The sequence below is a fragment of the Trichomycterus rosablanca genome, chromosome 4 (genome assembly GCF_030014385.1).
Source record: "Trichomycterus rosablanca isolate fTriRos1 chromosome 4, fTriRos1.hap1, whole genome shotgun sequence".
Taxonomy (NCBI): domain Eukaryota; kingdom Metazoa; phylum Chordata; class Actinopteri; order Siluriformes; family Trichomycteridae; genus Trichomycterus; species Trichomycterus rosablanca.
The window spans coordinates 10,928,539-10,944,562 of record NC_085991.1 but is presented as its reverse complement, the minus strand read 5'-3'; the positions used below and the strand labels follow the sequence as shown (position 1 = coordinate 10,944,562).

At 48.7% G+C, this 16,024-nt stretch overlaps 3 non-coding genes across 3 annotated transcripts; 1 reads left to right on the top strand and 2 right to left on the bottom strand.

The window, feature by feature from the left end:
* Positions 1–1,216: 1,216 nt before the first annotated feature.
* Positions 1,217–1,408, bottom strand: LOC134312609 (U2 spliceosomal RNA). The gene has a single exon (XR_010011588.1). It is a non-coding gene; the product is annotated as a U2 spliceosomal RNA (small nuclear RNA).
* Positions 1,409–7,832: 6,424 nt separating this feature from the next.
* Positions 7,833–8,014, bottom strand: LOC134312614 (U2 spliceosomal RNA). The gene has a single exon (XR_010011592.1). It is a non-coding gene; the product is annotated as a U2 spliceosomal RNA (small nuclear RNA).
* A 4,426-nt stretch (positions 8,015–12,440) lies between these two features.
* LOC134312970 (U5 spliceosomal RNA) lies at positions 12,441–12,555 on the top strand. The gene has a single exon (XR_010011880.1). It is a non-coding gene; the product is annotated as a U5 spliceosomal RNA (small nuclear RNA).
* Positions 12,556–16,024: the final 3,469 nt, after the last annotated feature.

Sequence of the window (16,024 nt, the reverse complement as noted above, 5' to 3'; positions counted from 1 at the left end):
GGTCTTCCCATTATTTAATGGGAACTCTCCACGAGCAGTTCCAAATGCCATCCTCATCAACTACCTTGACCGGTGGGCTTTTCACCGTGCAAAATCTACCCAGCCATGTACTAATGTCTTCTCCAGTCACAGTCTCATTAAACATCCTGACAAACACAACTTTGTGTGAATTATCAGAGAGTTTCTCGAGGCTGAACATGGAGAACTGGTCTTTTTCATTTTCATATCTTAGCCAGAAATCTCTTAACAAGGAAGCACAGCGGAAACTAACATCAAATCCCTTATTTCCATGCAGAGTCAGTAAACAGTTCAGTTCTTCTGGTTTAAATTTTAGGGTGTTTTGGATTAGCTTTCTTGAGAAGTCCAATCTGGACATGCTCAAAAGCTTGCCATCCTCCCATTTAAAAAGAAAACGCACGCTGTGGTGCCTCCGCATGCCGGCACGAGGAACCGACATGCTTGGAGGCACCAACAGCCTACCAAGCAACTAAAAAACTAAAACAATAAATAGTAAAATCAACGCTAAAAATCTAAAAGGAAAGAAAAGAAATTGCACTTACCTGTTTGGTTATTTTTCCCTTTGTAGGGCTGGTTGGAATGCAACACCTAAAAAGAGAAAAAAAACTGGAGTCTCGTAAAAGCAGGAAATGAAGCCTACCACACAAAACTCTTCCCAACAGTAGAACTAGTGCAATATCTCCTAAGTGCTTGTGACTAGTACCACGATGGTAAAAGTCTTGCAACACTCAGGAGTCGATCGCTGTCCCGCCCACTTGAACTTAGCCAAAAGGCCGAGAAGCGATAACCTGAAATAGGCGCCGGGCCCCGGGCCCTACCTTTTGAGGGCCCAGACTAGTGGACGGCGTTGATCGGCCGCCTTCACGCCCAGCGACGAAAAAACCCGCAGCAGGAGGGCCCTTGGGTCGTCGGGTGGGTGAGGAGGCAGCAGAAGAGGCAGCACAGCCTTTGCCTGAAGAAACACATGGTGGAGAAAAATTAAGTCTTTTTCTCTTTTCTTTTTTCTTTTTTTTTTTTTAAAGTAAAACGGAGGGAAAATGAAAAAGCGGGAAAAAGGGGACTCCCTAGCGCAAAAGGGCCGAGGAAACCCCGGGCCTGGGCTAAGCTAAGGTCTATGGCGCCGTACCCCTAATCCCAACAGTGCCCAGCAGGAGCCAGTCACCAGCATTCGTCAATTTCTCTTCCGTTTGACCGTTTATGAGGGTGCACCATGCCAGGAGGCAATGCAATACCTAGTCGATGCGTGGAGCGGACGGAGCAAGCCCCTCTTCCGACTCCCGGGCCTAAAAATCCATTTAATATATGGTCCTCGGGTAGAGGACGTATCAGATATTAAACTGATAAGAACAGATTTTTTTTTTTTTTTTTTTTTTTTTTTTAGAAAAACAATTCAAATTTCCATAATATTTACATCATCTCACAATTTTCAAAACACATTGAAACAAAGTTCATACAATAACACAATATTTAATTTGGTTTACATTTGTCTTTCTAAATAACTCAAAGCTTGTTCTGTTGCGTTATCTCAGCATTATTAGGCAATCAAAAACAATACATAACAGAAAACATTCGCCTTTTTGTTTAAACGCTATTTCTTCTTTTTACAGTGTTTTACTTTCTTTCTTCATATTTCCTCTCGTTCTAGCTGTGCTACCTTCCTGTGTCTGGCCAAGAACTCTCTGAAGAGGCCCTCCAGTGTAACTTGTGGCTTCTTTTTTGTACACATCTGCATCTACTCCTCCACAACACCACCTTAGCCGCTGAGACCACTGCCCACAGAGCTTCTGTTCCCCTAGCTCTCACACCATAGAGAACGAGGCTTCGGTCTATGTCCGTCTCATTTTCTCTTTGCCACCATTCTGCAATTCGTTGCCAATAATTCTTTGCTATAGGGCATGACCACAGTGCATGCTCTATGCTTTCTGTTCCTCTGCAACCCACCGGGCACTGTGATTTTTTGCTTCGCCCATGCCTGTGTAGTCTTTCTCTTACTGGTAATCTTTTTAGTGCCGCAAGCCAGTGCAGATCTCTGCTGGCTCCATCTAACCACTTGGGTTGTAGAGCCACCCAGTCATCCTCTCTCGTTGGTTGCTCCAGCCCTAGCTTATTTACATGCTCTTCTTTGCTTTGCCTGTACAACTGCCTATGGTCTAAAATGAGCTCATTTGTTGTGCACCACTTGTGCTCCCGAACGAAAATTACTGCCTCTCTGTAGTGTTCAGGGAGATCATCTGACCATGGCTCCATTCCCCTCCAGGGGACCACCTCTCTCAATGGAAAACCAAACCAAAACTTAGCGAACAAAGTTGCTAGGTGTCCCTCTGACCCCTTCACCAACCTTGCTAGGTTTGATTTGTACAAGGATCTTAGTTTGAGGGGTCCACATATTACCCCTCTGCCTCCCTTCGCTATCTCTTGATACATTACTCCTCTTGCCACCCACTCACATCCGCCTTTCCAGATAAACCTGAAGACCATGCGCTCAAGTCTTCTACTTACCCCATACAGAATCGGGAACGCATAAGCCATGTAGATAAGGCTAGATATTATGTCGCAGTTCACTGCAACGACTCTCCCTGTTAGGGACAAATCCCTCAAGATCCATCTTTCAGTTCTAACCTGTGCCTTGACTAAGGCCTCCTCCCAGTTTTTCCTTGCACTGCTTTCTTTCCAGAATTTAATCCCCAAAATTCGCATGCTGTCCTTACATAAGGGATATTCTCCCGGGACCCTTTCCCTGCCCTGCCATGCGCCCACACACATCACGGCCGACTTATTCTTGTTGATGCGTGCTCCCGTCGCCTTAGTAAATGACTGCATGATTTCTTCAACTGTTTCGAAGTCTGACTCTTCCCCCAAGAACAATGTCGTATCATCCGCATATGCTGATACCTTGGCCCGCGTCCCCTTGCCCCCTGGAATGTGGAGTCCTCTGAGCCTGGCCTCTGCTCTGAAACGGGCTATTAGTGGTTCCACATATAAGACGTATAGCAGCGGGGACAATGGGCACCCCTGCCTTACCCCTCCTACCTGTCCTACTTGTTTGGAGTAATAGCCATTTACTCCAATCCTACTTGCCGCTCCCTCGTACAACAAGCGCACTAGTGCAATGTATGCCTGCCCGAAACCCATCCTCTCCATTGTAGCGAACAAATACTTATGGCTGACTCGATCAAAAGCTTTTTCCTGGTCAATGCCAAGGAGTGCCAGGGGCACCTTTCGCTGCTGGGCCCACGCAATTGCGTCTCTTATCAGTGCTATATTCATTGCACTCGACCGTCCTGGCACTCCACTCGTCTGGTCCGGATGGATTACTCTGGCCATCACCCCCCTCATCCGCCTAGCTAGGACCTTTGCCAGGATTTTATAGTCTGTCGTTAGATTTGTAATCGGTCTCCAGTTAGCTAAGTCTGTTCTGTCTCCTTTTTTGTGGATTAGTGTTACATGGCCTGTCCTGAGGGACAGAGGCAGTTTTCCATGTCTCTCGGCTTCTGTGTACACTTCTAACAAATCTGGACCAATCTGGGGCCAAAAGGCCTGATACCACTCTTTTGGGAGCCCGTCACCCCCCGGTGCTACCCCTCCCTTTAGTGAGCGCATGGCCCTCTCCACTTCTTCCAAACTAATCTCGATCTCCAACTCTTGCCTTTCCTTCTCATCAAATCTTTGCCCTAAAGCCTCCCAGAAGACCTCAGCTTCCCTCATATTTACCTTCCTTTCTTGGAATAGGTCCTCGTAAAACCTTTCTACTACCTTGAGCATTTCTCCCGTTGTTGTGACGCACGCATCACCCGTCCTCAGTCCTACCAAATGTGATTTCTTTTGTCTTTTCTTTACCTTATCAAAGAAGTATTTAGTTGGTTTTTCGTCCTGCTGTAATCTGTACTGTCCCATCTGTACACAATAGCTACGTGCCTTCTCAACGAAGTGGTCTTGCATATTTCTACTTGCCTCCTTGATCCCTGCTGTATCTTTTGTGGCCCAAGCTACCTTCAAATCTTTTGACCACTGGGCTACGTCCTTCTTTTCTTTTTTTGCCGTCTCCCTTCCCCACTTTCGGCAAAATGAGGCTACTCTAATCTTGAGGTTTTACCACCACTCACTATAGCTACTGTACAATACTTTCAGGGCTCTCCAGCCAGCATACATGGTGCGGAATTTTGTAATCTAGCCGCGACGTATCCCCCCTACTGTTTCTCCAGGTTATTTGATCTTCCCCTTGCTTAGCTGCCTTGGCAGCATCCATCAGCCCTGCTTCTGTTACAACTCGGTCCAGCTCTTTTTCTCTTTTTAAATTTACGTTAAAATCTCCTCCCATCCATACTTGCCTGTTTGTGTACTTTAAGGGTTCCAGTGCCTGGAAAAACCCCGCTCTTTCTCCAGCCACTGCTGGCGCATACACACATATGGCTCTAAATTGCAGTCCCCTCCATTCTCCATGCACCATCAAAATCCTCCCTGGCACCACTGTTATCACTTCACTGACCTCAAACTCCTGTGTCCCAAACACTATTCCCACTCCGTCCCCTTTTCCTTCTCCTGCCCCCCATACCGACGGTCCCCTTTCCCAGCCTTCTGAGAAGCGAGTCTCATTTTGGCCTGGGCGTAGATGGCACTCCTGGACAAACAAGACATCAAAAGGTATTGTTTCTAAGGTCTTAAATATCGCTGCTCTTCTGATACCCTGCCTCATCCCTCTCACATTCAAGGTTGCTATTTTTAACATTGTTTGCATTATGCTTTAATCCAGTTCTCTTACCTTTTTCATCACCCTTCCCCCTCCCCTTCTTACCATACTCCCCTCAAGTTCACATATTTTCCTGTTCATCAGTCTCTGCTATTGTCCATCTCTGCAATCTCCCCTCTGTGTCCATGTCCTCCTCTCCATCCTTTCTCCATGATGCATCGCTGTCCTCACCTATGGTGCGCTTCTCTCCTGTGTTTTCTGCTTTCCTTTCCTTGTGTCGTCCTTGTTCTCCCTCGTTGTCTGATCCTCCAGCGGCTCCCTCCATTCCTCTCCGGCTTCTCTTTACTTTTCTTTTCTCTGCCTTGGACCCTGGGTGTCTGTCTTTCTCCTGCTGTTCCATCTGTTCTGCCCGGTCTTCTTCCTCAGGTGTTTTTCCCAAGGCTTGGGTGATTTCTCCAGAGACCGCCTCTCCCTCTGTCTCCGACAAGTCGCCCCATTTGCTTACTATTTGCTGAACTGCTTCAAGTATATTCTCCTCTTCTTCGTCAGTACCTGTTTTCTCCAGTTCTCTCTGCTTTTGGTTTCTGCTTTCAGCTTCTTCCTGTCTTCTCCCCTGTTCATTGCTCTCTGACTGCCCCTTCACTACTACTGCCTCCATCTCCTCCATTTGTAGGTCCTGCGAGAAGAGGCTAGCAAAGGTGTTTTTCTTTGCTGGGCAGCTACGATAGAGGTGTGCCTCACTGCCGCATAGACTGCACGTTCTCGGAGCATTGCACTCAGCTGCTACATGGCCCTCCCCTCCACAGAACCTGCATCGCAGCCCTGTGCAGGAGTCCTTGGTGTGTCCACGGGCTCCGCACCTGCGACAATAAATGGGCTGTCCGGGATAGTGCAGGAAACCTCTGTGCGGCCCTATTGCGAAACTGCCTGGTGGGTGCAATTGGGCTCCCGGGTCATTTGGGTCCATCCTCAATTTTACCAATTATCAGCGCCTGCCAGTCCAAATGCCATGCCTGTCTCTTATCTTATCTTAAAACTGACATTTCTTTTTTGACATCTTTAATCTCATCACTAAAATCAAAACCAGCAATTAAAAGGTTAAAATATCTCTGTAGTCGTTTTTGCAGCCCCATCATGCGTCTCTTCTCCATTTTTCCTTACCTCTCCTTTTAAAAAAACGTCTCGTCCTGTCTTTTACCATCTCCCACCACTGTGCACGTGTATCGTACAAGTCTTGGAGGGTCTGCCAGAGGCCGAACTGTTCCCTGTACTCCCTGATGATCTCCTCGTCTTCTAACAGGGAACAGTTCAGCCTCCACAGCCCTCCGCCTATCGTCACACCTGTGGGGAGTGAAAGGGTGCAAGACAGCATGCAGTGATCCGTAAAGAAAAGGGGGGTTATTCTAGCATCGGTGGGTGGGCAGCCCCTTGTAAAAATGTAATCTATCCTCGAGGCTCTGGTGCCATCACCACTGAACCAGGTGAAGCCCTCCTCGTTCTGATGCAGGGTTTTAAAACAGTCCACTAATTTAAAATCTCTGATTAAAGCCTGCAATAAAACCGATGATTTATCTACTTTAAAATCTTGCCCCTTTCCTGTCTGCTCTAGATAAAACACAATTAAAATCCCCTCCCAACACTAGGGGAACCCTCCCCAGCATGTGGGGCTGCAGGTCCTCTAAAAGATCGTGCCTGTCATTTTTATCATTAAAACCATACACATTAAGAATGTTAAAATCCCTTCCTAAAAACGTCAGATTAGCTAAAAGCGCCCGTCCGTCTCTCACCACCGTGCTGCCCTTCACCAAAATGTTAGGGTTTTTTATTAAAATGGCAACACCGTCGGCCCGGCTGTAGTGCGAGCCGCTCCAGAGAGAGGGACCCGCAGCCCAGCGCTGCTCCCAATCTCTGTATGACACTCTTGCAGTAAAAACACATCTGACTTTAAGTCATTTAAAAGGGACAGAACACTCTGTGCTCTCAACGGTGCTCTCACGCTTCTCACATTGATGGTGGAGATCGTAAGAGACATGAGCACTATAGGTTAAAAACAGGCGTGATCTTTAAAACCCGAACATTAAAACCACAGAGATACGGTTAAAAGCCGGTTAAAATTACCCTATTTCTTGTGGCTCCTCATTGATCTTCATTAAATTGAAGTGTGAGTGGTCGCAGGTGTCCCGCGCGTCCCGGCATGCTGAGCACTGCTCTAACATGCTTTTCGGCGTGGATGATTTTAGCTGGAGGCGCAGAAAGGATACCTCATTTGGGGATTCAGCGGACCACAGCCGGTTCAGGTCCTCCGACGAGGAGCTACCTGACCGCTCTGTGGCCCGCTGTTTCTTCTCCGCCAGGTCTGGCAGAGGAGATCCCGCAGGTCTCTTCGGCACCTGAGCGCTAGGGAGCGAGAGAGTCAACTCCCCCACTCCACTAGCAGTCACACTCACCTCCGGCACCGTCTCCATACAGGAAGAGGTTGAGTCTTCCTCTTCCTCATCATTGTCATCATCATCATTATCACCATCATCATCATTTTTCTGTTCCTGTTCCTCGGAGGGCGGGACCTCCGTTACCTGTTCCGACCCTGCCTGGCCGCTTGCTCCGCCCTCCAGTTCTTAGCCCACTTGTGAGGCTGGCTGGGGATTTGAATTTCCCGCCAAAATCTCAGGACCCGCCTCCTTTCCTTTGTCTCCCTGGGCCTGTGTTTGGGCAGCCATGTTGTCACCTTTTAACTTGTTGGCAAACGATTTTGGGCAATCCCTGAAGAGATGGTTACAGTCACCACAGAGATTGCACCTCCTGCCATTGGGACACTGCTCGTACGTGTGCCCAACTTGGGTCGTCGGGTGGGTGACGAGGCAGCAGAAGAGGCAGCACAGCCTTTGCCTGGAGAAACACAGAGTGGGGAAAGATGAAGTCTTTCTCTTTTTTTTTTTTTTTTTTTTTTTAAGTAAAACGGAGGGAAAATGAACAAGCGGGAAAAAGGGGACTCCCTAGCGCAAAAGGACAGAGGAAACCCCGGGCCTAGGCTAAGCAAAGGTCTAAGTCGCCGTACCCCTAATGCCAACAGTGCCCAGCAGGGGCCAGTCACCAGCATTCGTCAATTTCTCTTTCGTTTGACCGTTTATGAGGGTGCACCGTGCCAGGAGGCAATGCAATACCTGGTCGATGCGTGGAGTGGACGGAGTAAGCCCCTCTTCCGACTCCCGGGCCTAAAAATCCATTTAATATATGGTCCTCGGGTAGAGGACGTATCAGATATTAAACTGATAAGAACAGATTTTTTTTTTTTTTTATTAGAAAAATCATTTCACCATTAGATAATTCAGTTCACAATTAAACCTCCACCACTTCCCACTCTAGTGCTCATTGTCCATGTGTCTCTTGCTACCCTGGCCTACCCTTCCTTTTTTCCAATAGAGGGCTGGCTTTTTCCAGCTTCTTGAGGAAGATTTCGAACAGGGCCCTTCGTGAGCTTCCGGCTCTCTTCTTGCGCAGGCACCAGTTTCTTCTTCCCCAGAAGATTTTTTTTGGCGGTGGAAATTACTAACCTCTGCTTGCTCTGCCCAGCCATTTCTTTTCCCAACAGGACCAGGTCTTGACTCCAGGGTGGACCCTTCCCTCCCGACCACCATTCCAGCACCAGGTTCCAGAAGGCCGCCACCTCCGGGCATGTCTACAGAGCATGAGCAATTGTTTCCTCTCCTCCACACTCTGCCGAGCAAAGCGGAGTTACACGCTGCCCGTGCCGGTGCAACCTTTCCCGCACCGGGAGCCTGCCCAGTGCAGCCAGCCAGTGGATGTGTTTGCTCTGCCCGTCCAGCCACTTGGGCTGCAAGGATTTCCAGTCCACGTCTCCTCTCGGCCTGTCCCCTGGAAGATTTGCGACATGCTCGCTCAGCCACCGTTGGTACAGTGCTCGGTGTTTCAAGACTAAGTCTTGCAACAAGCACCACCAATGTTTTCTGACGAAATCTTTTGCTTGTCTGTAATGCCCAGGGGCTTCCTCGGACCATGGGTCGGTCCCTCGCCAAACTAGAACTTGGCGAACAGGGATGCCGGGTGTCAGGCGGCCCCCTGGACCAAACCCGCCAGGTTGGCAATGTACAGTGTCATGAGTTTCAGGTACGAGCAGACCATGCCCCTCCCTCCTCGGCTTGTGTCATGGTACATTGTACCCCGCGACACCAGTTCTGCCTTACCACTCCACACGAAACGAAACAAAATCCGTTCTAACCTTCTTCCCACTTGGTATGGGACCGGATACACATATGCTAGGTCGGGCCTAGCATATGTGCTACAAGTCGGGCCATGAGGTCGCACTTTACTGCAATCACCCGTCCCATTAGGCTTCTTTCCATGTCTTTCAGGCTCCACCGGTTCACCAGATATGTAGTCCTAGGACCCGGAGGCCATCCTCACAGCGAGCATAGCCTCCTGGAGCGATCTTTCTATCTTTTCATGCACCAAGGAACATGACCGACGATTTGGCTTTGTTCACTTGGGCCCCAGTGGCAGCTTCAAAATCGGACAAGACTCTTGGGTCTATTGCTTGGAAGTCACCTTCTGCACCCAGGAAGGCGGTGGCATCATCGCGTAGGCCAAGATTTTCGTGCTGACTCCCCGTCCCCCCAGGATGTGGAGACCTCTGAACCTGGGCTCAGCTTGCAGGCTTGTGAGAAGAGGACTAACTCTTCCTCCTAGTTTTTCCTTGCACTGCTTCCTTTCCAGAATTTAATCCCCAAAATTCCCGGGATTTTCTCCCGGGACCCTTTCCCTGCTCTGCCATGTGCCCACACACATCACAGCCGACTTATTCTTGTTCATGCGTGCTCCTGTCGCTTTAGTAAATGACTGCATGATTTCTTCCACTGTTTCGAAGTCTGACTCTTCCCCAGGAACAATGTCGTATCGTCCGCATATGCAGATACCTTAGCCCTCGTCCCCTTGCTTCCTGGAATGTGAAGTCCTCTGCCTCTGCTCTGAACCGGGCTATTAGTGGTTCCAGAAATAGGACATACAGCAGCGGGGACAATGGGCACCCCTGCCTTACCCCTCCTACCTGTCTTACTTGTTTGGAGTAGTAGCCATTTTCTCCAATCCGACTTGCCGCTCCCTCATACAGCAAGCGCACTAGTGCAATGTATGCCTGTCCGAAACCCATCCTCTCCATTGTGGCGAACAAATACTTATGACTGACTCGATCAAATGCCTTTTCCTGGTAAATTCCGAGAAGTGCCAGGGGTACCTTTCGCTGCTGGGCCCACACAATTGCGTCTCTTATCAGTGCAATGTTCATTGCACTTGACAGTCCCGTCACTCCACTCGTCTGGTCCGGATGGATTACTTTGGCCATCACCCCCCTCATCCGCCTAGCTAGGACCTTTGCCAAGATTTTATAGTCTGTTGTTAGATTTGTAATTGGTCTCCAGTTAGCTAGGTCCGTTCTGTCACCTTTTTTATGGATTAACGTTACATGGCCTGTCCTGAGGGACAGAGGCAGTTTTCCATGTCTCTCGGCTTCTGTGTACACTTCTATCAGGTCTGGACCAATCTGAGGCCAAAAGGCCTGATACCACTCTTTTGGGAGCCCGTCGCCCCCCGGTGCTACCCCTCCCTTCAGTGAGCGCATGGCCCTCTCCACTTCTTCCATACTGATCTCGAGCTCCAACTCTTACCTTTCCTTCTCATCCAGTCTTTGCCCTAAAGCCTCCCAGAAGACCTCAGCTTCCCTCACATCTACCTTCCTTTCTTGGAATAGGTCCTCATAAAACCTTTCCACTACCTTAAGCATTTCTCCCGTTGTTGTGGCGCACGCATCGGCCATCCTCAGTCCTACCATATGTGATTTCTTTTGTCTTTTCTTCACCGTATCGAAGAAGTATCTAGTTGGTTTTTCGTCCTGCTGTAGTCTGTACTGTCCCATCTGTACACAATAGCTACGTGCCTTCTCAACAAAGTGATCTTGCATATTTCTACTTGCATCCTTGATCCCTGCTGTATCTTTTGTGGCCCAAGCTACCTTCAAATTTTTTGACCACTGGGCTACGTCCTTCTTTTCCTTTTTTGCCACCTCCCTTCCCCACTTTCGGCAAAATGAGGCTACTCTAATCTTGAGGTTTTACCCCCACTCACTATAGCTACTGTACAATCCTCCTCTCCTTCCTTTCTCCATGATGCATCACTATCCTCACCTATGACGTGCTTCTCTCCTGTGTCTTCTGCTTTCCTTTCCTTGTGTCGTCCTTGTTCTCCCTCGTTGTCTGATCCTCCAGCAGCTCCCTCCATTCCTCTCTGGCTTCTCTTTGCTTTTCTTTTCTCTCCCTTGGACGCTGGGTGTCTGTTTTCCTCCTGCTGTTCTATCCGTTCTGTCTGGTCTTCTCCTCTTCTTCGTCCGTATCTGCCTTCTCCGGTTCTCTCTGCCTCTGGTTTCTCTCTTTAGCTTCTTCCTGTCTTTTCCCCTGTTCTTTGCTCTCTGACTGCCCCTTCACTACTACTGCCTCCATCTCCTCCATTTGTAGGTCCTGCGAGAAGAGGCTAGCAAAGGTGTTTTTCCTTGCTGGGCAGCTATGATAGAGGTGTGCCTCACTGCCGCATAGACTGCACGTTCTCGGAGCATTGCACTCAGCTGCTACATGGCCGCACCTGCGGCAATAAATGGGCTAGCCGGGATAGTGCAGGAAACCTCTATGTGGCCCTATTGCAAAACTGCCTGGTGGGTGCATCTGGGTCCCCGGGTCAGTTGGGTCCATCCTCAATTTTACCAAGTATCGACGCCTGCCAGTCCAAATGCCGTGCCTGTCTCTTATCTTGTCCCCCGACGACACTGTGGTGCAATACCTTGCTAAGAATGCTCGGATGCCTTCTTCCGCCAGAAAAGGGTTGTAGCTGTGCAGGATGAGTGGTACTTCGTCGTAAGCAAACAGCGGGTTAAGCTTTATCCCTTGCAGAGCTGAGATGTCCTGGTGGCTGGTGCACATTTGAAAAAACTCCTGGCAGTGCTGCATTGACACAAACGTGATGTCGATAAAACCAGTGGTGGAGAAATCCTGCAGGCAGTAAACCGCTCCTGGTGCTATTCCACATATATCTCGAAGTATCTTCAAAATCACCCAGTCTCGTCCAAATCTTTTCTTGTTCTCCTCTGATGCTTCTTCTCTGATCTTTAACCGTACTGAATTTCTGAGCCGCGCCACCCTGGCTGACCTTTCGCGTTCGTCTCCCAGCATTTTCACTTGATCTTAGCCAAAAGGCAGATAAGTGATAACCTGAAATAGGTGCCGGGCCGCGGGCCCTACCTTTTCCGGGCCCGGACTACCGTACAGCGCTGACCGGCCGCCTTCAAGACTCCTGGCATGGTGCACCCTCATAAACGATTAAATGAAAGAGAAATTGACGATTGCTGGTGACTGGGCACTGCTGGGATAAGGGGTACGGCGCCTTAGACCTTAGCTTAGCCCAGGCCCAGGGTTTCCTCTGTCCTTTTGCGCTAGGGAGTCCCCTTTTTTCCGCTTTTACATTTTTCCCTCCGTTTTACTTAAAAAAAAGATAGAAAAAGACTTAATTTTTCCCCACCCTATGTTCCTCCAAGCAAAGGCTGTGCTGCCCCATCTGCTGCCTAGTCACCCACCCGACGACCCAAGGGCACTCCTGTTGCAGGTTTTTGTCACTCTACCTCGAGCCCTCTTCCTTGAGCGGCCGGTGGCCTATGGAGGCCCGAGCGAGCAGTGAGCAGGGCTTGAGTTGCTCTTCATTTACGTACAAAACTTTCGCCTTTTACTAAAGATTTCCGTGGAGAGGAACGTTGACAAGTTCAACTTATTTTTTGAAGGCTTTGCCTTTGCAAAGCTGCTCTTTTGCTGGTGGAATGAAAGAATGTTTGTGGGCGTGAAGGCGGCCGGTCAGCACTAGTCCGGGCCCAGAAAATCGATGTTACAATAGTATCACTTCAAGATTGCCACAAGCTTTTCAGTAAGTGCAGCAGCGACCTTGAACATCCTGCACTTCTGGGAATTAGAGCTGCGCTGCTGTTTGCCAGTGAAGAAATCCCAATGATTGTTCACCTCTACAACCCTTACGTGGAGGAAGAAAATATCTGGGCCTTCTTAGCAAGGTAATGTGCATCAGTTTCAACTGGCGAGAGGCTTAAGGATTGTTTTGGAATTTGGACTGGAAGGTGACGTTATAATGTCCTGCTGAGGGAGGATCCGGCTGGAGGCATACAACACCCACCTGGCAGCTTTGCCATCAGTCCACACAGAGGATATCTGCACTACCCAGGTCAACCGATCTACTGCAGGCACTGTGGGGCTCTGGGTCATACCAAAGATTCCTGTCAGGGCCTCAGATGCAGATTCTGTGGGCAGGAGGGACACATGGCAGCGAACTGCACAGCGCCTAGAACCTGTAGCCTTTGTCGTAGCGAGGCTCACCTGTATCGGAGCTGTCCATTAAGGGACAACACATTCGCAAGCCTGTTTTCTGGAAACCCAAGAATGGAGAACGAAGATTATACACAGGCACTGGGCAACAAAACAACAAATCGGACTGGAGAGGGTGAGGCCTTGACAGAGATGCAGGCGGAAGCAGAGGAAAGAGAAGGAGATGCAGTAGTGGAGGAAACAATGGAATCTGGAAAGGGAAAGGAGTCCGAGACCAACCCTGCAGAACCACAAGACACCAAAACATCGACAAAACCCACAACCAGCCACAGATCACTAACTTGGGGAGAAAGGGTGGAAAAAGAGATCACAGAGAAAAGCAAAAACCAGAACAATCACCACCACAAGGATCCACAGAAAGAAAACGCTGATGGGACAACAACTGAAATGGAAAGTGATCAAGGAATCCCAAGCAAGAAAGAAGGACAAAGTGGCAAGGCAAAAAGGAGTAAAAAAGGAACACACCAAACGGATAAGGAAAGAGACAGAATAACAAAGGAAGAATGGGTCAAGAAAATGAGAACAAAGGCAAGACTATACAGCTTCTTGGACCTGGAAAGTGAAATGGAGTCCCTAAGTTCGGAGGAGAGCGGAAAGGAAAATGATGAAGGAAAAAAGGAGCAGGAGAACAAAAGAAGAAGTAAGTGTTCAAAGTAGGAAAAGAGAGAGAAGTAATTGGAGGAAAATAGGGAAAATGAGAACAAGAACATGTAGAAAGGAAAATAAATCTGAAGGAAGGAAAACTTACATTAGCAACCCTGAATGCAAGGGGCATGAGACAGACGGGAAGACGAATGGCAATTTTTAAGTCCTTGGAGATACTCCCACTAGATGTTATCTTTGTCCAGGAGTGTCATCTACGAAAAGAAGCAGAGGGGACTTGGTTTTCCAGAGGGTGGGAATGGGGTCCATCGGTGTGGGGGGCAGGGGAGGGAAAAGGGGATAGGGTAGGAATATTGTTTAAAAGTTTCGATTTTGTAGTAAGCAAAACAGTAGTGGCTGTACCAGGGAGAATTTTTTATACTGATGTAACTTGGAGAGGGGTGCCCTTTAGAGCTATTTGCATCTACGCTTCAGCAACTCGAGGCAGGAGAAGGGGTTTCTTCCGAGAGCTAGAGCCACTCCCTCAAACCAACAGTCCAGGCTTTAAGAAACAGCAAAAACATCAGAAGATAGAGAGAGAGCAACATGGAGGAATTCGAGAGAAAATGCCTCATGATTTGATTATATAATGGTACAGGAAAACACAAAGGTTGATAGTTTCAGAGTAGAGCCACATTGGTGTACAGATCACTGCATAGTGAGCACTACGGTAAGGATAGAAAAGGGAAAGAAAGGACCAGGTTTATGGAAACTAAACATAACATATCTACAGGATCAGAACTTCAGACCTTTAGGTCGCTTTATGTTGGGTGGCAGGCCTTGAGAGGGCTTTACAAGACATGGGCGGAATGGTGGGAACACTTGAAAGCCAAGGTGCGGATTTTCTGCCAACAGTGGGGATGGCAGAGGGCAAGAAAGGAAAGGGAAAAGGTAACCCGATGGTCAAGGGTCTTGCAGGGTGCATGGAGTGAAGGCAATATAGAAGGAAGCAGGGTGGCTAGAATGAACCTAAAAGATCGGTACAGTAGCGCACCCAGACCAAACTTGCGGAGTACCAGGACGGTTGCACAGCCTGAATATCTTACTGGTTCGAGATGCAATAGCCTGGGCACAGCAACGCAATCTGCCTTTAGCAATCCTGGGACTAGACCAGGAAAAGGCTTTCGACTGTGTCAGCCACCAGTTTCTCTTCACTACCCTCAATAAAATGGGGTTTGTCCCATCGTATGTGTCATGGGTGCACATCCTCTACAAGGGAGCTACAAGCCGAGTAAACGTGAATGGATACTATTCGGAAGGAGTAGAACAAGCAGGTGGAGTAAGGCAGGGCTGTCCACTTTCCTCACTGCTGTACATCATCTTTCTTGAACCACTAATGGCCCGACTATGAGCGGAGCCCAAATTCGTAGGACTGCATATCCCAGGTGGGAAAGGTGTGCAAGCCAAAGTGTCAGCATATGCAGACGATGCCACCCTTTTCATGAGTTCAGAAGGGGATTTCCAGATAGTGGAGCAGACACTTTTTTTCAGAAAATTTTCCAAAGCTACCGGGGCACGGGTGAACAAAGCAAAGTCAACAGTACTAGGTATAGGCGCATGGCGAGGTAGGCAGGAGGTGCCAGGCGGCTTTTCCGTGTGCCATGATGGGGTCCGGATCTTGGGAGTGCAGTTCTGGAGAGAGGGAAGCGCTATAAAAACTGGGAAGCAAGACTAGCGAAGGTAAGACAAAAAATAGAAAGATGGGCAACAAGAGATTTATCTCTGACAGGGAGAGTGGCAGCAATAGACAGCGACGTCTTCTCGACCCTAGTCCACCTGGCCTACGCGTTTTCTGTTCCCTTCTGGACAGGAAGGCGGCTTGAACGCCTATTTTTTTATTTCATATGGGGAGGAAGCTGCGAGTGGGTAGCAAGAGGCATAATGTACCAGGAAACAGCTAAAGGCGGGAAAGGAGTAGTGTGTGCCCCCTTAAAACTAACAGCCTTGTATCTGGCTAATGCAGCAAAACTGACACAAGGATGACACAAACAGACATCGATAGTGAAGCACTTCAGCCAAAGTGGCTGGACGGGAGGAGCAGAGACCTACATTGTTTAACAGCCTTGAAAAGATTACCGGTAAGAGAACGAATGTTCCGCCATTGGGCGTAGTGGCACACCAAGATGCCCACTGGGGTGTGGAGGTGAAGAAACCGTAGAACATGCCATGTGGTCATGTCCAGTAGTGGCCCAGCTCTGGGACTCAATTTCAAAATGGTGGCCGGAAAAACGCGAAA